Source organism: Hemiscyllium ocellatum, chromosome 14 (genome assembly GCF_020745735.1).
Source record: "Hemiscyllium ocellatum isolate sHemOce1 chromosome 14, sHemOce1.pat.X.cur, whole genome shotgun sequence".
Classification (NCBI taxonomy): Eukaryota; Metazoa; Chordata; class Chondrichthyes; order Orectolobiformes; family Hemiscylliidae; genus Hemiscyllium; species Hemiscyllium ocellatum.
This window is the reverse complement of record NC_083414.1, coordinates 9712220-9736195: the sequence shown is the minus strand read 5'-3', so window position 1 is coordinate 9736195 and position 23976 is coordinate 9712220. Positions and strand designations below refer to the sequence as shown.

The following is a 23976-nucleotide window of genomic DNA, read 5'->3' as shown; positions in this document are numbered from 1 at the left end:
GGATACAATAAATGATATTGGTGGATGTGCAGGTAAAATTTTGATGTGTTTTTCCAGCACCACTCTAATCTAGATTCTGGCTTACTGGTTAGCCCTGTTACCTTACAGCAGCAGGGCCCTGGGTTCAATTCCAGTGTCAGGTGTCTGTCTGTGTGTTGTTTGCACATTCTCCCTGTAGCTGCTGGGTTTTTTCCAGGTGCTCTGCTTTCCTCCCACAGTCCAAAGATGTGCAGGTTAGAGAATTGGCCATGCTAAATTGCCCACAGTGTTCAGGAATGTGTAGGTTAGGTGCACTAAGCAAGGGTAAATATAGAGTAGATAGATTACTTACAGTGTGGAAACAGGCCCTTCGGCCCAACAAGTCCACACCAACCCATCAAAGGGCAACCCACCCATACCCCTACCCCTACCCCTTACCCCACACTACGGGCAATTTAGCATGGCCAATTCACCTGATCCACACACCTTTGTGACTGTGGGAGGAAACCGGAGCACCTGAAGGAAACCCACGCAGACACAGGGAGAATATGCAAACTCCAAACAGTCAGCCACCTGAGGCGGGAATTGAACCCGGGTCTCTGGCGCTGTGAGGCAGCAGTGCTAACCACTGTGCCACCGTGCCACCGACGGGAAAGGGATCTGGATAAGTTACTGTTTGGAGGGTTGGTGTGGGCTTGTTGGGCCAAATGGTCTATTTCCACACTCTAGGGATTCTAGTAAAACAGAAATTGCTGGAAAAGCTCAGCAAGTCTGGCACCATCAATGGAGAGAATCAGATTTAATGTTTTGGGTCCAGTGACTTTTCCTCAGAACTCTAATTTCTCTCCACAGATGCTTTGAGATTTTCCAGCAATTTCTATTTTTGCTTCAAATCAACATTGGTCTTTTTTCTCATTAATTTTTAAGATTTCCTTTTTTGGTTCACAGCCAGCCTTTATTCCCCACTCCTGCCTTCCTGATCCACTTTAGGTCATGGCAGTTAGGTACATCTACTGTGCTACTGGATGGAAATCCAAGATTTAGACTAGCAACAGTGAAGGAACAGTGATATTTCCAACTCAGGAAGGTGTGTAGTGAGGAGGGAACTTGAAGGTAGTGTTTCTCCATTTCCCTTGTCCTTTTAGGTGATAAATATCATTATTATAGATAGAACATCTTGCTTGCAGTTCAATCACCTTTGAACATAGGAATACGAGTAGGCTACCTCACCACTCAAACCTGTTCTGACATCCAAACAGATCTTGGCTGATCTCCGACTTAACTGCATTAAGCTGACATTGCCCATATTTTTCAATATCATGGAACACAGATATCTATCAAGCTCATGGTAGCTCAGTGGTTGGCACTGCTACATCACAGGGACGCGGGTTCAATTCCAGCCTCAGATGACTGTCTGTGTGGAGCTTGCACATTCTCCCTGTGTTGCATGGGTTTCCTCCGGGTGCTCCGGTTTCCTCCTAGATTCCAAAGATATGCAGGTTAGGATGGATTGGCAATGGGAAATACCGAGATGGGGTGGGTCAGGGTGGGATGCTCTTCAGGGTTCGGCATGGACTCGATAGGTGAAATGGCCTGCTTCCACACTGCAGGGATTCTATGATTCTCAGATAAGTAACCCTACCTCAAATACCATTTGGAAAATTGCATTCCAAATGTCCACCACCATATGTGTGAAGAAGCTATTACTCCCCAAACAAAATGGAGAATATCCCAATCAAGCACCTGTCTTTAAATTGCCTGGGATCTTGAGGAGCCTATAGTTCATTTAGATTTCTTACAGTGTGGAAACAGGCCCTTCGGCCCAACAAGTCCACACCAACCCACCGCAGCATAACCCACCCAGACCCATTCCCATACATTTACCCCTTCACCTAATACTACGGGCAATTTAGCATGGCCAATTCACCTAACCTGCACATTTTTGGATTGTGGGAGGAAACCAGAGCACCCGGAGGAAACCCACACAGACAGGGGGAGAATGTGCAAACTCCACACAGAGATTCGCCTGAGGGGGGAATTGAACTCGGATCTCTGGCGCTTTGAGGCAGCAGTGCTAACCACTTGCTGCCCATAGTTCACCATTGCTTTCTCTGTAGAAAATGGGAAATGTAAATAGTGCAGACTAGATGGGCTGAAGCATCTCTATTTTGGTAAAATATTTAATGACTCTATAGCACTCAGCAAATCTAAGCTGATTTGCTAACCAGTCAGCATGTTTTCCCTCAAGAGTATAAGTTGTGGTCATTTGAAATTTGGCATTCTTGCATTTGTCCTGATGAGTGCAAAAGAGGGCAGTATGACTCCCTGATCAGCAATACGCAAGTTCTGGACCACCTAATGGTTGTTTATGAGATACAATATACTAGAGATATTTGATGAAGTATTTCAATGCATTTGAGATAAATGATTGGGCAGAGGGGTTACATGTTGAATAATGACCAAGGCCCATTGAAACAGAGATCTTAGGCTTTTACTTCATGGATCCTAAAAGGCATCAAGTCTATGGTGGGAACAAATGGAATAATGGACTGCATTAAGAGATGAAGAAAATATACATGAATTGTAACTGCATAAAGGCATCACTTGAGTCACCATGTGTGTTGTTATAAATTTTGGTAGAAAATGAGGTCTGCAGATGCTGGAGATCACAGTTGAAAATGTGTTGCTGGTTAAAGCACAGCAGGTTAGGCAGCATCCAAGGAATAGGAAATTCGACGTTTCGGGCATAAGCCCTTCATCAGGAATGAGGAGAGGGTGCCAAGCAGGCTAAGATAAAAGGCAGGGAGGAGGAACTTGGGGGAGGGGCGATGGAGATGTGATAGGTGGAAGGAGGTCAAGGTGAGGGTGATAGGCCGGAGTTGGGGGGGGGGGGGGGGGGGGGGGGGGGGGCGGAGAGGTCAGGAAGAAGAAATTTTGGTAGCACCCACAATCCAGAAATGAAGAATTTGAGCTGGAGATGTGCCACTGGAGCAAATGCAAAATACAGTGGATGCTGGAAATCTGAAATAAAACAGAAAACGTTACACATGTTGGATTGGAGAGAAACAGGAGTTAATGTTTTGGGTCAACAAATTTTCATCAGATGAATACAAATCTGGCATTTACCAGGTACAGTTTGAATTGTATATTAGGTGGTTTGAGTACTCTTGGTGAGAAGAGAAAGGATTCTGATTAGAGAGATATGAGGAGTGTAGCCACGGATCAGGAACCTTCAACTTTGTTATAAATGAGATCTCACACCTGAGTATTGTGTGCAGATTTGGTCTTCTTATCTGTGGAAAGATTTTCTGGCTACAGAGGGAGTGTAATGAAGGTTTATCAGACTGATTCCTGGGATTGCAGGACTGAAGCATCAAGAGAGATTGGATCAGTTAGGACCATATTCAATTGAGTTTCGAAGAATCGGGGCAAATCTCAGCGAAATCTTTAAATTCTAGCAGGACTGGTCAGGGTAAACAAAGGAAAGATGTTCCCAGTGACTGGGGAGTCCAGAACCGTAGGGGGGTGGGGGAGGGGGGTGGGGGTGGGGGTTGGGGTCACAGGATAGGGGATAGGCCATTTATGACTGAAATGATGCGAAATTTCAGCATCCAGAGTGTATGAGCCAGTGGAATACTTTACCACAGAAAGCAGCTGAGGCAGAAACATTGAAGGCTTTCAAGGAGTTAGATACAGCTCTTAGGGCTAAAGGGATCAGGAAATACTGAACTTGGATGATCAGTTGTGACCGTATTGAATGGCAGAGAAAGGTTCTTTGGCCTATTCCTGTTCCTTTTTTTCCAAAACATAATGAGGAACTGGGAACCAGTGGTTACATTTGAATATTTGCTGCTTCTGCAGTTAATATAATGGAGGATGTGCGAAAGCTGCAGGAGGAGCAAAAATGTTCATTGGGAAATGGCCAATGCAGTTAAATGTGGAAAATCCATTTGCAATAAATAAACAGGTAGAGGGATTAGATGTTGAACAAGCAGAGGGCTTACATGTTGAATAGTGACTAAGACCCATTGGGATAGAGAGCACGGGCTAAATCCTCAGAAGCCATCAATTCTGTAGCTGGCAAGAATTCATGGAACACTCCTCACTTGCTTGGATAGCAGCTCAAGAAACTTGCTGCTATCTAAGACAAAGCAGCAAACTTGAACGGTTTCCAATCTGCCATCTGAAGGAAGATGCAACAGCCTACCAGGTCTGTTCAAAACCAGTAGGTGGATGGAAAACTGTCACCTGCAAGTTCCTCTCCTGAGCCATACACACTAACTGGTTATGAAATAATATTGCTGTTCCTTCACTGTTGTTGCGCCAAATAAGCTGGAGTTCCCTCCCTATGTGTGTACTTGTGCCAGATGGACTGCAGCAATTCATAAAAGCAGCTCACCACTACCGTCTCAAGGGCAATTGGGGATGGGAAACACATGCTGTGATGCCCACATACTTTGAAAAGAATAAAAAGAATTTGCAGAGCTATTTGAAGCAGACTGTGGGGAGATCTCTCTTCACCACTGTCTCGCCTCCTACAATGTTGTAATGCCAGAAGAGATCCAAGTTTCAATTTTAATTTGCTCACTGGCTGTGTGATAAGAACCTGTGTGTGGAAGGCATCGGACCTGACCATTCAAGTGGAAGGATCATGCCAGGTGCTGACCCCATCCCAGCAGCCAAAAAGGAGGCATCTAACTTTGTATGCCCCTCGGCCTCCTCCATTGCCACAACAAACCAAACCCCAAATTGGAGCAACAACACCTCATCTTCTGCCTGGGCAGCCTACAGCCTGAAGGACTCAACATCGAGTTCTCCAATTTCAAATCAACTTCTTTCCCATCCCCCCAACTTTTCCCAGTCCCTCACATTCCCTTCCACTCCTCCCAGCCACCTACTGGACTCAATCTTCCCATGATCCCACCAGGTCATACCCTCTACCTGTCTTCACCTACTCCTACCTCACCACCCTGCTCCCACCACCCCCTTTATCTGCAGCTCCCCTTACACCCACCCTCAGTACTGAAGAAGGGTTACACCCAAAATATTGACTTCTCCACCTCCTGATGCTGCCTCACTTGCTGTATTGTTGTTTACCTTGGATTCCAGCATCTGCAATTTTTTTTTGTCTCTAATCAATGTTAATTTAGCAGCCAATAAATTTTAGGGATTGGTGGTTTGGGATGTGGGGTGTACATCCCAAACTGCGCTGGAGTCTGTGAGAAATGGGGAATTCATTTTGGGGCATTAAAAATGATAGGTCATGTTCTGGGTCAAGTCTACCCTATTCTTTAATCTTTGAAAATTAGCCATTAAACGTTACCTAGAACTTATAATACAGGCTGTGTCTGACCATGGGAATGTTCTTTGTGGAATGCTAATGGGCACAATACAACAATGCAGATTATAATGTTAGATTATACCTGTGCCTGTACCTCAAACTACCTTTCAATGCCTTGAGGCAATTCACTACTTACTTGCTTTGCAAATTTGTTTGTTGTAACACTGTTCAGCTGGTGCCCTGTGTGACTTTCCAGTCTGTTAATAGTTCGGACTTTGTTTTTCAGAATAGACTTATTGGAGGATTTAAAGCTAAGCTGACTAAAGCAACATGCTTAGCCATGTTAGTCTGGACATAAAAGGGCTCATGCCCGAAACGTCGATTCTCCTGCTCCTTGGATGCTGCCTGACCTGCTGCGCTTTTCCAGCTCTGATCTCCTGCATCTGCAGTCCTCACTTTCTCCTAGTCTGGACATGAAGCCTTGTTCTTCTGTGATGCCTGAGTTTCCTCTGCCTAAAGTATTTGGAAGAAGCTGTACATAAAGCACAATACGATCCTTTTTTTAGGTAGCCAAGTGAATATTCACATGTATTATCATGTGTGGCCAGTGTAAATAATAAAGACAAAAAAAAATGAGGAGAAAGTGAGGTCTGCAGATGCTGGAGATCAGAGCTGAAAATGTGTTGCTGGAAAAGCGCAGCAGGTCAGGCAGCATCCAAGGAACAGGAAATTCGACGTTTCGGGCATAAGCCCTTCCTGATGAAGGGCTTATGCCCAAAACGTCGAATTTCCTGTTCCTTGGATGCTGCCTGACCTGCTGCGCTTTTCCAGCAACACATTTTCAGCACAAAAAAAAATCACTGTCTTATTGCATTCCTATTTGCCTCTTTGTTTTTCTAATAATTTCGCAGGATATGAGCATTGCTAGTTAGTCCACATTGGTTGCTAGTCCTTAATTACTCTTCCTATAAGAATGCCAAATTTCAAATGACCACGGCAGTTTCTACTACAGGAGAAAAGGGTGCTGATTCATTGGCTAGTCAACTCCCATTGGCTAAGTAGAAAGTGAGGACTGCAGATGCTGGAGGTCAGAGTCAAGGGTGTGGTGCTGGAAAAGCACAGCAGGTCAGGCAGCCTCCAAGGAGCAGGAGCATCGACTCTTCGGGCATATGCTCTTCATCAGGAAGGGGTGATGAAGGGCTTATGCCAGAAATGTCAATTCTCCTGCTCCTCGAATACTGCCTGACCTGCTGAGTTTTTCCAGCACCACACTCTCGACTCCCATTGGCTGAGGGATTGCCATGGAGAAAGTGATGCGGTACAATAGCCCCTGAGTATTTCCAGAAAGGCATGAGGCTTGGACATGTGCCTTTTGTTTGTACAGAGAATGAGCCTCTGCGTATGAGGCAATGGGATTAAATGTGGGAGTTTTCTGCAAAGTATGTTCAAGGGAACTTGCATTTATATAGCAACTCTCATGATCTGAGAACATCACAGCGCTCTGCAACCAACAAAATAACCTTCAATTGTAGTCACCAAATGTAGTTCCACATTGGGCCTTTATTCCAAGATCATTAAGTTATCACAGCACAGCAGGAGGCCATTTGGTGCATCATGTCCATGTTGGCACTCTATAGAGCCATCCAGCCAGTCTCATTCTCCATTTCTATTCCCGGCAGTCCCTGTAATGTAATTTCACTGAAGTGCCCATCCGACTTGATTTTGGAATCTTTTTATCTCTGCTTCCACCGTCCTCAAAAGCTGCAAGGTCACAATCATTGCCAATCACTGTGTCAAAAAAATCCATCTCACTTGCCCCTAGTGTGCTTGTCTAAAACTTTAGGTCTCTATCCTCTTAGTGCTTGTACCATCAGCTAACGGCAACAGTTTGTTTTCTTGTACAAAACGATGAGAGGTACTTTCAAAGAAAATCTACAGAAGAAAGTTTCTTCTTATTTGTAACCATGGTGATAACAGAACAACTCGAATCAGAGCATGCCACATCATCTGAGACATGAAGGAGATGGTTTCTCTCTTTCCTAGTTGTGTAACTGATGGTAATTCCATGTTGCGTTCTCGGAAACCACTGAAGACGTGGGGGGGCTGTCTTGGCTGACACAAGTTTCCCGGTAAATATTTATTTAGGCTTAACCGGGAGTGATTGTGTCATTCCAGAAGACTCCCCTTACCCTGTAAGTAAAACGATTTGATATGTTGTCATTGTGGGGTCTGTGTCACAGACGACGAGCTGATCCCTTCATCCCTCTGCTCCTTCCCCAGCATCTACAACAGGTCCCTATACTGAAGTCATCTGTGGATTTTGAAATGAAGGAGTCCTAGAATTGAAGATATTGAAGGGCCCACTCTACTGCCTTCCAAATAGGGGTTGTGTGTCTGTCAGGAGCAGTCAATTTTCCATTTGCTCACTCACTGATAAGATGGACACTCATACATTTCGATGCCTTAGAGATTTGATAAATTGTAGTGACTCATGATCACATATCATCTAGAAATCTGCCCATTCCCAATTTGTCCACCACTATTGTGTTCACTGAGTTTCACTGACCTCTAGTCACATAAACTCTCAAATTTGTCATTCTCACCCTCATTTTCAAATCCCTCCAAGAACTCTCCCACTTCCAACTCTGTAATCTCCTCCAGCTCCACCACCCTCTAAGATATCTGTACTCTTCCGATTCTGGCCTGAATACCTGTTTTTACAACACTGTTGGCAGAACCTTCAGCTAACAGAGTCCAAAAGTACACATTTTTCTCCCTAAACTGTTTTGCTGTGTGCTGTCTTTTCCTTATTGACGCTCCTTAAAACCTACTTTTTTGACAAACCTTGAAATCGTCTGTCTGAATATCACTTTATGTGGCGTGATCTGTCATTTATTTTTTGATAATGCTCCTGTAAAGCTCCTTGGGATATTTTTGCATGCCAGCAGTGCTATACAGATACGCATTGTTGGTGTTTGTTTTGGTCAGTATGGTTTCTGGATAGTGACTTCATCCCTATGTAATAGGGATTTATCTTGTTGTTAAACCACATCCATAAAACATACTGTGGCTGAACATTTGTCACCCCACAGCAAAATTCCATTTGGACATTGCTTTTGGAACACTAAAAGGCTGTTTGTATGTTGAGTGGGATCTTTCTCACAATCAACCACGTTTAACAATGATTACAGGATAGTAATCAGGACTAGAATAACGTGGCTGACTTATTTCCCAATGAAGGAACGTTAGGAGAATTGCAGCACACACAAAACAACCCTTGGTTCATACTGTTTGAACTCAGTGTCTAATTTAGATATAGGCAAATATTTCTAGTACCCGGACTATATTCAAGAAGTGCAAAGTGTAGAAGCCAAAGGGAGCTGTAGATGCACTGCAGGTAATATGGAGGTATGCAAGTTGTTAGAAAGGCTGATAATGTAAAGCCTGAACTGCAAGAGAATTTGTGTACAAGAGTAGTGAAGTCTTGCAAGAGTGAGGACTGCAGATGCTGGAGCATTCGAGGAGCAGGAAAATCGATGTTTTGGGCAGGAGCCTTTCATCAGGATGCTGCCTGGCCTGCTGTGCTTTTCCAGCACTACTCTAATCTTGACTAGTGACGTCTTGCTTCAACTGGATAAGAGCTTAGTAAGGACCGCACCTGGAGTACAATGTGCAGTTTTAGCCTTGTTTTCCTTTGGAAGCCTACTATTGTCAGAGAGGGAGTGCAACAAAGCAGAGTTACTCTCAGGATGACAGGGCTGTCGTAAAAAGATAGATTGGGCCAACTGGGCCTGAATTCTATAGTGTTTTGAAGAATGAGAAATGATCTCATTGAAACCTATAAAATATGTAAAGGGCGTATAGAACTAAGCTTAAAAATAAGTTGGTTGTCATTTAGGTCCAAGCTGAGGGGAAATTATTTTACTCAGAATGTTGCAAAATCTCTATCACAAAGAGTTGTGAGGCTAAGTCTTTGAGAGTGTTTAAGGTGGATATTGACAGATTTCTGATTACCAGCAGCATTCAGAGTTATGAGGATGGGGTTAGTAAAGGGTATGGAAGTACTGAATAATCATTCATGAAGTATTGAATGGAGGGGCAGGACTGATGGGCTGACTGGCCTACTCCTCTTCCTAGGTTCAAATAAATGCTTAATATGAATGGAACTGTGCTTTAAAAAAAAGTGTGTAAAAAAAATTTAGTATGAGTGCGCTCAGTTGGCTGCGAGAAGAATTTAAAGGTTTCAAAAGATGTGGAAAGATATCAGCAAAACCACATTGGAGACAGCCATGCAGCTGCTTAAATTAAGTTAGCAATTTTATATTAGTATTCCATCATCTGAAACACCAGCCTGATTCACACTGAGGAAAGGATGTCCATGTGCTACAATGTGTGAGAAAAATGTCATCGAAATTACCATTTTGTTTCATTGGCTGGGAAATCAGTTAGCTAACACTTGAATGACCTTAGATTAGATTACTTACAGTGTGGAAACAGGCCCTTCGGCCCAACAAGTCCACACCGACCAGCCGAAGCGCAACCCACCCACATCCCTACATTTACCCCTTACATAACACTACGGGAAATTTAGCATTGCCAATTCACCTGACCCGCACATCTTTGGATTGTGGGAGGAAACTGGAGCACCCGGAGGAAACCCACACAGACACGGGGAGAATGTGCAAACTCCACACAGTCAGTCGCCTGAGTCGGGAATTGAACCCAGGTCTCAGGCGCTGTGAGACAGCAGTGCTAACCACTGTGCCACCCACGGTGCAGTTCTACTCCCAAAGCCACTCAAGCATGGCCACTGCACCCATCCGTGCCTTTGATGCAGAGGGTCTGGGTTAAAGACTTGGACTGGGATTGGACAGCCAAGGAAGATGCACTCGTAATGTGACCAAACAGATTATGCATCGACTTGTAAAGCCTTCCAATGCACTCCAACAGCAGTAAGAGTGGAAGAGATTCCCAGTCAGCTATGTGATGGTGAGAACTTTGGAGCCTCTCTGAGCATTATCCATACTTCCATGTTACAACATGCATGTAAACTGTGTTTTGCCATTACCACAGCAATTCACACTGACTGGTGGCATGAGACAGATTAGTGCTAACAGTATGGGTTTGATCAGTGAACAATTTTGGTTTTTTCTTCAGAACATGCCAACTTGCCTGACCTCTGGTGGAGATTGTGATGCCCTTGGTCAGATCTGCCAATGTGAAGAGAGCTTAAGGTGCTGGCGGAGGTCAGAGGCACAAAGGGGTTAAATTATAAGGACAGGTTTTATAGACACTAGGTTTTTGTTTCTTTATGAAGAAAGTGAGGACTGCAGGTGCTGATGAAGGGCTTAAAACATCAATTCTCTTGCTCCTCAGATGCTGCCTACCCTGCTATGCTTTTCCAGCACTACACTTTTTGACTGTTTCTTTAAGCATAGAATATTAAGAGAGTGGTCTATCTGAGATGTTTCGGATAATTGAATGATTATATAGGATGTATCAAATACAAGACATTCATAAATAAATCCAATAAAGAATTCAAGGGAAACTCCCTTGGCCAGAGAATGGTTAGAATGTACAGCCCACTACTACATTAGCAGACAGTATTTAAAGGGGAAGCTAGGTAAGTACACAGAAGGGAAAAAATAAAACAGAAGGTTATGCTAACAAGGTTAGATGGTTGGAACAGTATGACAGGGAGAGGCCTTTGGGACACAAACATTGGAACAGACTTAATGGGCTGAATGGCCTATGTGGTGCTGTACATTCAAGATGTGTATTTGTATTGGAGGAGTTCCAATTTTCGGCAAGAACAAGAGGAATTGTCAAGGAATGCATGACCATTAGTTGGAAATGTTCTATCAAGCAGTTGATTTATCATTTTGGGTCTTGACTGAGGAAAGGTATTTCAAAGAAGCAAGCATGAGATTGAATTGATGTGGGCTAGTTCCTGGGGCTAAATACCATCCCAGTAAATCCGCAAGAATGGGAGTGGAGTTAATTGCATTCTTTGTAAGTGATTGCAACAGTAACCACTTGCATGTTTGCCTGAACTGGATGCTAATTTTATTTTTCATAGAATCCTTGAACACTACATAATACTGAGTCTGTACTAGGACTTCTGAAGAGCAATTCATTTATTTCAACTCTTTGGATCTTTCCTCATATTGACATATGCTTGTTCTCCATCAAATGTTTAATCAATTTCCTTTTGAAAGCTACTATTGAACTTGTTCCCAGTATCCTATGAGACAATTTACTTCAAATCCTAGTCAGTAATTGCAGAAATAAGTCTATCCTTGTGTTGCCTCCAGTCTTTTTGCCAACTGCCTTAAATTTGTGACTTCTGCTTATTGACCTTTGAACTTATTTTGTCCACTTAAAGCAGTAATGATTTTAAGCACCTCTGGCGAGTCTGAATCTTCTCTGCTAGAAGGAGGTAATCCTCCCCTTCCTATTGTGTCCATGTAGCTGTAACCGTCACTGTCATGTGAGAGAGCCATATTGTCTCCGATGGCTCAACATATTGTTTTACATGAGGTGTAGATTTATATAATTTGTATACAACCCAGATTTAATTAGTTTGGTCATCTACTTTTGCATTGATGTTCCATTCCAGTCCAATCAACCTTCAGAGACTGCCCTGGCTCACAGCTAGTTTCAACCGATGATTTTTTTAAAAAATCACTCACAGTATGAGGGCACTTCTGGCTAGACCAACATTTATTGCCCAGTCCAGATAAACATTAACCACATTGCTGTGGATCTAGAGTCACACGTGGTCCAGACAAGGATGGCTAGTTACTTTCCCAAAAGGACACTAATGAACTCAATGTTCCTATTTTTCCCTGCTGACAATCAACAATAGCTTGGCTTTATAGTCAACATTAGATTCATAATTCCAGAGTTTTTATTGAATTCAAATTCTACTGGGGCAGTATTTGAACCTAGGTCCCCAGAACATTGCATGGTTCTTCCATATTAGATTAGATTACTTACAGTGTGGAAACAGGCCCTTCGGCCCAACAAGTCCACACCGACCCGCCGAAGCGCAACCCACCCATACCCCAATACCACTCAGCCATTAGATGTAAGTCTGTTGATTAGAAGGATGTACAAATAAAATTGAGTGAAGGTGGATGGGAGAAAGTTGATGGGGAACAAAAGCACTAGCACAGGTCAGTTTGGTCAAGTTACCTGTTTCTGCACTGAAGGTTCTATGTAATTTTGGTCTGCACTTGGCTTATGTTACCACTGGAATGGGTTCCAGCCAATGCTTTATCTTCTTAATCCAGGTAAATACATGAAGGACTGAAATGTTAAGTTAATAGGGTTCAATGAAAAGAGAGAACGAAGGCTCATGTTGAACATAAACACGATATGGACCACACAGAAACAAATCAGTGTGTACATTCTTTTATTTTTATTATTCATTACAGGATGCAGGTGTCCCTGGCTGGGCCAGCAGTTATGCCCATTCCCATTTGTCCTTAAGAAGATGGTGGTGAGCTGACACCTTGAACTGTTGGAGTCCATTGGGATTAAGTGCACCCACAGTGCTGTTAATGATAGAGTTCCCAGTTCCCAATGACAGTGAAAGGAACAATGATATTCTTTCATGTCAGGTTTGATGTGTGGGTTGGGCTGAACTTGCATTAACTGGTGCTCCCAAGCATTTGCTACCCATGCTATTCAGGCAGGTGAGGATGTGGATATGGAATGTGCTGTCCAAGAAACAATGGTGACTGGCGCAGTGCATCTTATTGAGGAAACACACTGCTGCCACTGTCCATTGTTGTTGGAGGGAGTTAAGGTGGTAGATGGGTGGCTCAGTGCTGTTGAGCTTCCTTAGTGTTATTGGACCTGCAACTCATCCAGGCAAGTTGAAACTATTTCATTGACTTCTACCTTTAGAAGTTGGGCAGGCTTTGAGATATTGGGAGGTGAATGACACACAGCAGGACTCCTAGCCTCTGATCTGGTAAAAGCCACAGTTATGCTCATTTCATGGAAAAGCCAAGGGAAATTTCCTGGGGAACACGTGACCATTAGTTGGAAAAGCCCCATTACCATTTAGGTTACTGTCCTTCCTGTTTTGAATATATAACATCTGATTGAGCAAAAAACTTTCAAAGTACTGAATACAGTCTTGTCAAAGGATAAACACTAATTTATTAGAGTTCTTTGAAGAAGTAACTTGAAGTGCAGATAAACAGTAACAAATGGAGATTCCCAGAAGGCAATTAATAAAGTGTCACATCAAAAGATATTGTGGAAAATAAATACACATGGTGTTTTGGTGGGGGTGTGGGGGGGGGGGGGGGGGGAGAGGTAGGTAACATATTGGCATTGACAGAAGATTGGCTGGCTAACAGTAAACAGGGAATAGGAATAGGTGGGTCTTTATCAGGCTGGTCGGATATCATGAGTGATGTGTCACAGGGGTTAGTGCTAGGACCTCCACTCTTTACAATCTATATAAAAGTTTTGGATGAAGGCATTGAAGTTATGTAGCTACATTTTCTGAAGACAGATAAGAAAGGTAAGAAAACGAGTTTTGAAGAGGACATGAGGAGCCTACAAAGGGATATGGAATGGTTAACCTATAGGTAGGTTGACTTTCATTTAGAAGGACAAGGGCAGAAGGTACTCGGGAACACCACCAACTTCAAGTTCCCCTCCAAGCCACTCACCATCCTGACTTGGAATTATTTTGCCGTTCCTTCATGTTGCTGGGTCAAAATGATGGAACTCCCCCCCCCAAGGGCATTGTTGGTCTACCTACAGCACGTGGACTGCAGTGGTTCAAGAAGACAGCTCACCCCTACCTTCTCAAGGGCAACTAGGGAGGGGCAATAAATGCTGGGCCCAGCCAGAAATACCCACATCCCAGAAATGAATATAAAAAATTAGTGGACAAAGTTCTGACAAATGGAGTACAATGTGGAAAAGTGTGAAATTGTCCATTTTGACAGAAAGAATTAAAATGAAGCATATTATCTAAACGGTGAGAGTTTGAGGAGCTTTGAGATGTAGAGAGATCTGGTTGTCCTGGTAGATGAATCACAAAAAGTTGGTGTGTAGGTACAGAAAGTAATCAGGAAAGCTAATAGAATGTTACGTTTTACTGGGGTGGGAATTGAATATTAGGTAGAGACGTTATGCACTGGTGAGATCATATCTAGAGAAGTGAGCATATTGCTGGACTCTGTTATTAGGTAAGCAATTCAGAGAAGGTTTACTAGACTAATACCTGAAATAAGCTGATTGCCTTATGAGGAAAGGCTAAGCAGGCTAAGCCTGTATCCTTTAGAGTTTAGAAAAGCCATAAGTGACTTAATTGAAATATACAGGGTACCACAATATCCTGAGGGAACTTGACTGGGTGAATGTAAAGATGAAGATGCTTCATCTTTTGGGAGCTACAGGCCATAGTTTAAAAACAAGGGGGTTGCCAATTTAAGACAGAGAAGAGGAAACAATTATTCTCTCCGAGTCCTGAGAGTCTTTGGAATTCCCTTTCTCAAAAGGCAGTGCATGCAGAACCTTTAAATATTTTAAGACAGAGATAGATAGAGTCTTGATGACCGGGGCATGAAAGATTACTGGGGATGTGCAGGAATGCAGATTAGATTACTTACAGTGTGGAAACAGGCCCTTCGGCCCAACAAGTCCACACCGACCCGCCGAAGCGCAACCCACCCATACCCCCACACTTACCCCTTACCTAACACTACGGGCAATTTAGCATGGCCAATTCACCTGACCCGCACATCTTTGGACTGTGGGAGGAAACCGGAGCACACGGAGGAAACCCACGCAGACACGGGGAGAACGTGCAAACTCCACACAGTCAGTCGCCTGAGTCGGGAAATGAACCCGGGTGTCAGGCGCTGTGAGGCAGCAGTGCTAACCACTGTGCCACCGTGCCGCCCACAAATTGAGGGTAAAATCAGATCAGCCACGATGGTATTGAATGGTAGAGTAGACTCGAAGGACCAAGTGGCCTTGTTCCTTGTTGGTATATCTGTGAGAGATCAAATGGAGGATTATTTTTTGAGGCTAAAGATAGACAAAAAGTCGCAAATGACATTGCTGACTGGGCTGAATTGGATCAGAGATATACAAAATAGGTGGTCAAAACAATGAAATACTGGTTATAAAAAATTTACATAATACTAAATCTCATGTAAAATACTCTACCAAACAACAGTAAGCATCTTCCACATCACAATTATAGAATCCCTTCAGTGTGGAAACAGGTCTTTCAAGTCCAACTAACCCTCCAAAGAGTACCCACCCAAATCCATTCCCTTACTATCCTACTTCTACCCCTGACTAATGTACCTAAACTACACATCCTTGAACACTATGGGCAATTTAGCATAGCCAATTCACCTAACCTGCACATCTTTGGATTGTGGGAGGAAACCAGAGCACCAGGAGGAAACCCACACAGACACGGGGAGAACGTGCAAACTCCACACAGACAGTCACCCAAGGCAGGTATCAAACCAGGGTCCCTGGGCACAGTGAGGCAACAGTGCTAACCACCGAGCCACAGTGCCGCCCATAAGGGTTCTAGGTATGAGGGCTGGATGGATACACTGGAGAAGATGAAAGCTTACACCTTACAGCAGACAGGTTTAAGAGACTTGAGGAAGGAGTAAAAACCTCCTTCATTCATGCAATTGCAGTTTTTTTAAATATAGCTTACTGGGAAGAAAACAGACAAGTGTTGCCTTCCACATGCCAAAAGCATCCAACACATTTCAGAAACGAACTAAGAGAAATCTGAATTTATGTATCAGTCTTTACAACATTAGGATGTCCAAAAGTGTTTTCCAGCTAGTGCAATACTTCTCAAATGCAGTCACTGTTGAATGGAGAAAAAGCGGGAGTGGGATACTGAACTTGTATGGTGAAAGTCAGTATGGCGATGAAGGGCTTTTGCCCGAAATGTCAATTTTCCTGCTCCTCGGATGCTGGCTGGCCTACTGAGATTGCAGGATCGGCCAGGGTCATATTGAATGAGTGGTGCATGCTTGAAGGGCTGAATGGCCTACTCCTTCTCCTACTTTCTATGTTGTTGTGGTTCTGCTCGCCGAGCTGGAGGTTTTTGCTGCAAACGTTTCGTTCCCTGGCGAGGGAACATCATCAGTGCTGTTGGAGCCTCGTGTGAAGCGCTTCACACGAGGCTCCAACAGCACTGATGATGTTCCCTCGCCAGGGAACGAAACGTTTGCAGCAAAAACCTCCAGCTCGGCGAGCAGAACCACAACAATGGATACCCGAGCTACAAATCTTCAATCAGATTTTAAACTTTCTATGTTCAATTGTAGGAATAGTTCTCAAGGGGAGACACAGAAATATGACAGAAGCTGTAACCTAATTACCCAATTTTATTTAATAAGTCTAACCTCCTTCCAATATATTCAGAGGAAAGGCTAGACAGGCTTTGGAGTTTAGTGGTGAATGTATTAAGACATTTAAGATCCTGAGAGAATTTGAGGGGATTGATGTACATAAGGATATTGCGTCTTGTGGGGGTAGACGAGAACCGGGGCCACATACAAAGATAAAGGGTGAGACGGAGAGGATGGAGTTGAGGAGGATTTCTTTTTCCCTGAATGTTGTGAATCTTTGGAAATCTCTTCCTTGCAAGTGGTCATTGAATATTTTTAAGGTAGATAGATTCTTGACTAACAATGAAGTCAAAGATTCTCAAGGGTAGGCAGGAATGTAGAGTTGAGAAATGCTTTAGATAATGATAGGCGGGAGATAACACTGAAAAGGTTGGTGATAATGTTAGTTCGTGTGATTTTAAGCATAAGGCTTGCAGAAATGAGTGAGGTTATACAAGACTATCACTTCATTACCGCGCACACAAAAACAATATGGACTCTTAACTTTTGAATGAAAAATGTATTGTGGCCAAGGTCTCATAGTTTCACCCCACTGACCCCGTGTCCATGGATCCTGTACCTCAAACAGTCATTAAGCTGAGAGAAGTTCTAGCAGAGAGTCTACAGCTAGCAGTAACGGAACGCAAGAGCAGCCGATTCTTGGTTCACAGCTACTTCTGGGGTTCCGTTTGTGCTACCCATGCACAGGTCAGTGTAGCAGCTAATTGCTTCCACCTTCAGCCCATCAGAGTGCTTGATTGCTGCCAGGATACTCGATCCCTATAAAAGAATGGATAAACCAGCCACGTTATCACCTTGTTACAGATTACATTTGTGGAACAGACCAATAATTCCCCCCTCCCTCAATCTGCTTTATACCACGCTATCCAAAATGAAAAATTATGCCATAAAAATACAAAACATTTTATGGTTCAAAAACATAAGATCGTCTTATAGCACAGAGATATATTATGCAGTTTCTTCCATAAGAAAAACCTGAGTACGAGAGCTTACTTGAGTAGGTGTCACTGGTTAGGCCAGCATTTATTGCCCATCCCTAATTGCCCAGAGGCCAGAGGTTGCGTGCATGATACGAACATGTGATGTATGCAGAAAATTAACATGCAGGCACAGTGAACGTGCAAATTTTTCAAAAAACATTCATGGTGCCATTGGCTAATGACCAGCATTTATTGCTCATCCTTATTTGTCCAGAGGGCAGTTAAGAAACAACCACATTCCTCTAGGTCTGCAGTTGCATGCAGGCCAGACCAGGTAAGGAAAGCAGTTTTCTTCCCAGAAGGACATTCATGAACCGGATGGGTTTTTACGGCAGTGGTTACAATGGTTGCCACTCTTACTCCTGTTTCTTTGGGGTTAAGATAATTTAGTGACAGACTCTGGATTTTTTTGTAACAGTGGGAGATTAAGGACCTCTTGTTTCAGCCTGTTCCAGCTCCACAAATCTGATTTCTCCCATTCCTGAATCACTTCCCCATGCTTGCAGGTTCAATTGATGCAACACCTTTCCTTTAATCTCCCTCCATCTCCCTGTCCAAGGTTTCAGTTACCTCCTTCCAGGTGAGAATGCTATTTATGTGTGCCTCTAATTCAGTATATAGCAGCTGCTGCTCACAATGATCTTCAGAAGAATACCAACTACAGATTAGGCAATCACTTTGTCTGAAGGAATGATACTAAGCTTGCAATCGCCTGTCTTAATTCTTGCTCCAGTTTAGGATGCCAGCTGTTGGCCTTCATTCCTGTTGAAGGGCTTATGCCTGAAATGTCAATTCTCCTGCTCTTTGGATGCTGCCTGGCCTGCTGTGCTTTTCCAGCATCACACTCTCGAGCTGTTGGCTTATGTTCAGTATTTTTAGCTTTTGATCAATTTAGTATAAGAATTGGAGAAATAAGAGGAGGCAAGAGAGGCAGAAACATCAAAAGTGGCGTTGGCACAAGAGAAGAAACTGGTTTGAGTAGATGGTAAGTTTGTTTTAAGTCTTTAGTTTATTTCTCTTAAGATAATTTTGTTCTCATTCATTGAATGTGGGTGTCACTAGCTAAAGCATTTACTGCCCATCCCTAATTGCCTAGAGGACAGTTTGACAGAGTCAACCACATGGCTATTTGTTTGGAGTCACAACCAAACCAGACCAGGTAAGGATAACAATTTCCTTCTCTAAAAGGACATGTGTGAACAAGATGGATTTTTCCCAACAATTGACAATGGATACGTGGTCATTATTAAAATCTTAATTCAAAATTTCTATTGAATTCAAAATTTCACCATCTGCTGTAGCAGGATTTAAAACCAGATCAGCAGAACATTACCTTTGTCTCTGCATTAATGTAGAGTGTGTGGTGCTGGAAAAGCATCCGAGGAGCAGGAGAATAGACGTTTCAGGCATATACCCTTTATCAGGAATTCTCCTGCTCCTCGGTTGCTGCCTGACCTGCTGTGCTTTCCCAGCACCACACTCTAGACTCTGATCTCCAGCATCTGCAGTCCTCACTTTCTCCTCTCTGGATTAGTGGTCCAGTGACAAACAACCAAGCCATTTCCTACCTCTGAGTAAGCTTATAAGTCGAGGGCATGGCAGGACATTTCTGTCCCACACGGAATGCACATCCTGGTCCACTTGGGAACTCAAGAATGCTTCTCATTTTCCTGGATAAGCACACTTGTAGGGAATGTTGCCAGCTGGAGCAGCCTGAATTTAGATTGGAGGATTTGGAGCTGGAATGGCAGCTGGAATCACTGTGGTGTATCTGCAAGCTGGGAATTTCACGGAGAGCGTGTTACAAAGAGGAAGGCATCCTGCAGCATGCCACAGGAAGTGGTCTCCCTGTGGTTCAGGAAAGATCAGGCCGATAGGGAATAGGTGACCACTTGATAGTCAATGCAGACCAAGCAGAGTATTGTAGGGGTCCCCTCAGTGCACTTTAATTTCCAATTGGCATTCCATTCAGTGAATTGCAAATTCTTTCTTTCCATGGTTCATGGGAGTAACCCAAAATGCAGGCTATGCAGCATCCAAGGAACAGGAAATTCGACGTTTCGGGCATAGGCCCTTCTTCAGGAATGAGGAGAGTGTGCCAGGCAGGCTAAGATAAAAGGTAGGGAGGAGGGACTTGGGAGAGGGGCGATGGAGATGTGATAGGTGGAAGGAGGTCAAGGGGAGGGTGATAGGCCGGAGTGGGGTGGGGGCGGAGAGGTCAGGAAAAAGATTGCAGGTTAGGAAAGCTGTGCTGAGTTCGAGGGATTTGACTGAGACAAGGTGGAGGGAGGGGAAATGAGAAAACTGGAGAAATCTGAGTTCATCCCTTGTGGCTGGAGGGTTCCCAGGCAGAAGATGAGGCGCTCTTCCTCCAACCGTCGTGTTGTTATGGCCTGGCAATGGAGGAGTCCAGGCCGCCTACTTGCGGGACGTTTCAGAGAACACCTCTGAAGGCCAAATGCCTTCTTCAATACCCAGTCTACCTCGGACTTTCAAGAGCTGCACTCTCAGACCTCTTTATTTGGCAACAACGGGGCCCTATCGTTAACTGTATGTAAGCCCTGCCCTGGTTTGTTTTACCAAAATGCAACACCTCACATTTATCTAAATTAAACTCCATCTGCTACTCCTTGGCCCATCGGTCCATTTAACCAGGTAATTCTGTGCTTAGAATTTTAGACTGCCTTTTTTGTCCTAAATGATCCGCCTCCCATTTTACACACATCCTCACCTCAAGCTTGATTAACTAGAAAAACTTGATCTATGCAACTGCAAAAGGAGATGACGAAAACTACCTTATCTTGCACATCACTCTATGTTGGCGCTGCTGGTTTTAGATATGCAGATTTTAAATGGCTGATGGAACACAGAGGTATACTTGCAGGTCCACCAACATGTCAAAGACACAGCTTTGGTTAAAAACAGAAGAGTTTCCGAATGCTGACTTTAAATAACTTGGCACATTTGCTCTAATGGCACTGCAGAGAAACTGCGGACGGCAGATGCTGGAGGTCAGAGTTGAGATTGTGGTGCTGGAAAAGCACAGCAGGTCAGACAGCCTTCGAGGAGCAGGAGAATCGACGTATCGGGCATACGTTGATTCTCCTGCTCCTCAGATGTTGCCTGATCTGCTGTGCTTTTCCAGCACCACACTCTCAACTCTAATGGTACTACCCTTGTATGAGACTGATACGCAAGGAACTAGCACCAGCACAGAAGTAAAACGCAGGATAAAATTAGCTGTAAGTGGGGGTCTGATAAAATGATATGTAAATAAAATAAAGCCAGGACATTAATTCTAAATAAATTGCCTGCACTCAAACCCCTTCTCTTCTTGAGGTGTCTGCTTGAAGGCAGACCCAAACCACAGGGCTGTGATCTCTAGCAGAGATCCGGCAAAGATGCATTTCCCGAATCCATACAGGACAGAATGTAGATTGATGCTGACAGCACTGCGTTCACTTGGGAACGTAACTTTTGCAATTTACATATGAAAGAAGAGAAACTAACATGGTCATTCTAACAGATGTGATACTTAACAAACAATCAAGGTATTTTTCAATGTATAATTTCAGTTACATCACACTGTAAACTTTTGCTATAAATTCTGTGTCTTACAATCGTGTATTCCACAACCACCTGATGAAGGAGCAGTGCTCAGAAAGTTAGTGCTTCCAATTAAACCTATTGGACTGTGATCTGGTGTTGTGTGATTTTTAACTTAGCACTGAGTGCAATCTGATTCACACTGACCATCCAGCCAACTGGCTTCCTCATAATCTCAGAGCTGCTGACACAGCATGTATTTATACATACAGGCTGTAGTCAGAAGCTGTGGGTCCATTGCTTGTTCCATGACACTGTTGAGCAGGAATCTCTCCTGTGTGATGATGCTGCTCCTTTAACAAGGTTATGTTGTCCTTGGTACTTTTTTCCGAGAGGTCATAAAAGACAAAGACTCTGAAAAGTCTAAGTTGAAGGGTTTTAGGGCCAGTTTGATTATAGCTAACAGAGACCGTCTCAAGCAATAAGCTTTTAAGTTTTAAAAATAACACTTGTATAATGAAAGGGAATTGGCCAGTTCTCCCAGCTCAGCTTCTCTCTGGTTCGGTTTGGTTCGGTTTGGGTTTAGCGGTCTGACTGTTCACTGAAAGCAGTCAGTCAGTTGTGAAGCAGCTGGATCCAAAGAAGCAGTTCCAGGTTGACCTTCCCTCTCTCTGACATCTCTCCTATAAGACCCTGTGTTTGATTTTACCTTTTGTGTCAAGGGGTGTTTATAGCGATGGTTGCAATTATTTGGAGACAGCTCATTAAGTTGGGATAGTCTCTTGGGTTTTGGAATAGGTTAAGTTATTCTACATTCTATTCTCTTTTTGTTTGTGTTTCATTTGATAAGCTTGTAAATAATTTCTGTTTTGTTTAAAGCTAAGTGGTTTGACCAGCTGCATCCCTCCTGGAATATCCACATTTAACCTGCTTAAAAGATTTCGCAAAGTTAGGTTCCGGGCTACTTCCTTGAAATGTTTTGAGGGGGTCTGGCCTGGTCCATAACACCTGTCCTTACCACCCGATACTGACACGGGTTGGAAGGACTTACAAATTTATACTCAAACCTGTTTGGCCGTATTAAGAATGCACCTTTCTTCATCAGCAAGCCCTGGAATGCGAGCTTAACCCGAAGCTGCTAACTCAGTAGCAGGGAGAATACTGCAAGATTTAAGCTTCTTCCGACTGTAACAACTTAATGCCTCATCTATACCAATCTTGCGATACCTGAATTTTGAAAAGAGCTGGTTTCCCAAGACGAAATGAGTTTTGCAAAACTAGCAAGATATTTCCACAACATTTCACTGGGTTGGTATTTTCTTTAGCTGTCGAGAGTGTTGAATTCTAAGAATGACCAACCTTTTGGCAAACTGTGCAACTGCCAGTTGGTTCAAAGCCACAATAAATTGACTGCAGGTCAGTCTATACTTCTTAGTTATACTTTCAATTCTGCACTACAGTTACCCACTGGACTCTACTTGCAAGAATTCTGGTTAAATGGTCAAAACTCTTTTCCTTGTTTTAGAAAGAAAAAAAAAATCAAATATGTTGATTCACTTTTGTTGCATTGGAAATCCTTCTCTGCACTAAATACTGAATGAGTACGAGTTGCATCATCACTGCTTATAACCTCACCCTGCATCTGAGCATTAAAAAAAAATGTAATTTTTGTAAAAATTCATGTGCAAGTCAAAACAATTACAGAGGACGTACAAATACTGGAAACTGTAGTCCTGCGATCATCCCTGAATACACACCTTACATCCTCACAATTAGCTGTCTTTGATGACAAGATCCTTTAGTTCAAATAAACTTAAACAAAACTGTTGTGTTTTTAATAAAGATGTACGGAACCTCAATTAGCCGCCAGAATATTCTTTTGATGAATTTAGCTCCTCGGTGCAATAAGAGGAAAGAAAAATGGTTTTGGCTTCAAATAAGATATTTATAAAATGTCAACTAAAATACCTGTAGGTTATCCGCCATTTTCAGTCATTCCGGCTGGAGGTCTCCTCAGTTGCAACAAAGAGTTGCAGCCAAGTAGGGTCGTCCCGAGAATGACATGGGGAGCCAAGTGAACTTTGTGGAACTGACAGTTCACTTTTTAAGGAAACATAAATCAGTGCTCAGTTTAAACCAAGCCAACATGTCTACACAGCAAACCACTGAGCATTCAGTTTGGAAGGGTAAAGGGGGCAAAGTAATGAGGCACACTGCTGAGGAGACAGGAGAAATGATGGAGAAACAGCATATTAAACATAGAAAATAGGTGAAGCATGGAAGTAGGATAGAAAGAGAAAGAGAGAGACATGGCCAAAATCGTTCGCAATTTTTTACATGCGAGAAAGCCTAATGAATAACACCAAAGTGCGATTGAAATAGAAAGTTTAAAGTTAGCAATAATAGCTGTCGACATACCTGTCTCCTGCATATCCCTGTCCCTGTCACCTGGACACAAAGTGCCATTCCCTCTACTTTTCATATCAAATGCATATTCGAAACCCACTGAGACTATTGCCCAATGGGGTTACATTTATATCGCTGCCTGCTAAATGGCTCACACCCACTTGAACAGCCTACAGCTGCTTTCATTTTCCAATCCAATTGCAACCAGATCCTACATGCTCTGAGTGAGATATACTTTTCGTGGTTGGGTGACGTTGAACAGTTGGGTGGGTTAACCCTGTAACTTATGGATAATTATTTTTGGGTGAAGTGAAGTCTTGTCATATTTGTGAGAAGTATTTTAGAAGTCTTTGGAATG

General features: G+C 43.2%; 1 long non-coding RNA gene across 1 annotated transcript; it reads right to left on the bottom strand.

Annotated features, from left to right (window-relative positions):
• Positions 1-6812: 6812 nt before the first annotated feature.
• Positions 6813-23711, bottom strand: LOC132822061 (uncharacterized). Its single transcript, XR_009645395.1, has 3 exons — positions 23631-23711; positions 17246-17445; positions 6813-7450 (listed from the first exon to the last, which is right to left on the bottom strand). It is a non-coding gene; the product is annotated as an uncharacterized LOC132822061 (long non-coding RNA).
• Between the last annotated feature and the right edge of the window lie 265 nt (positions 23712-23976).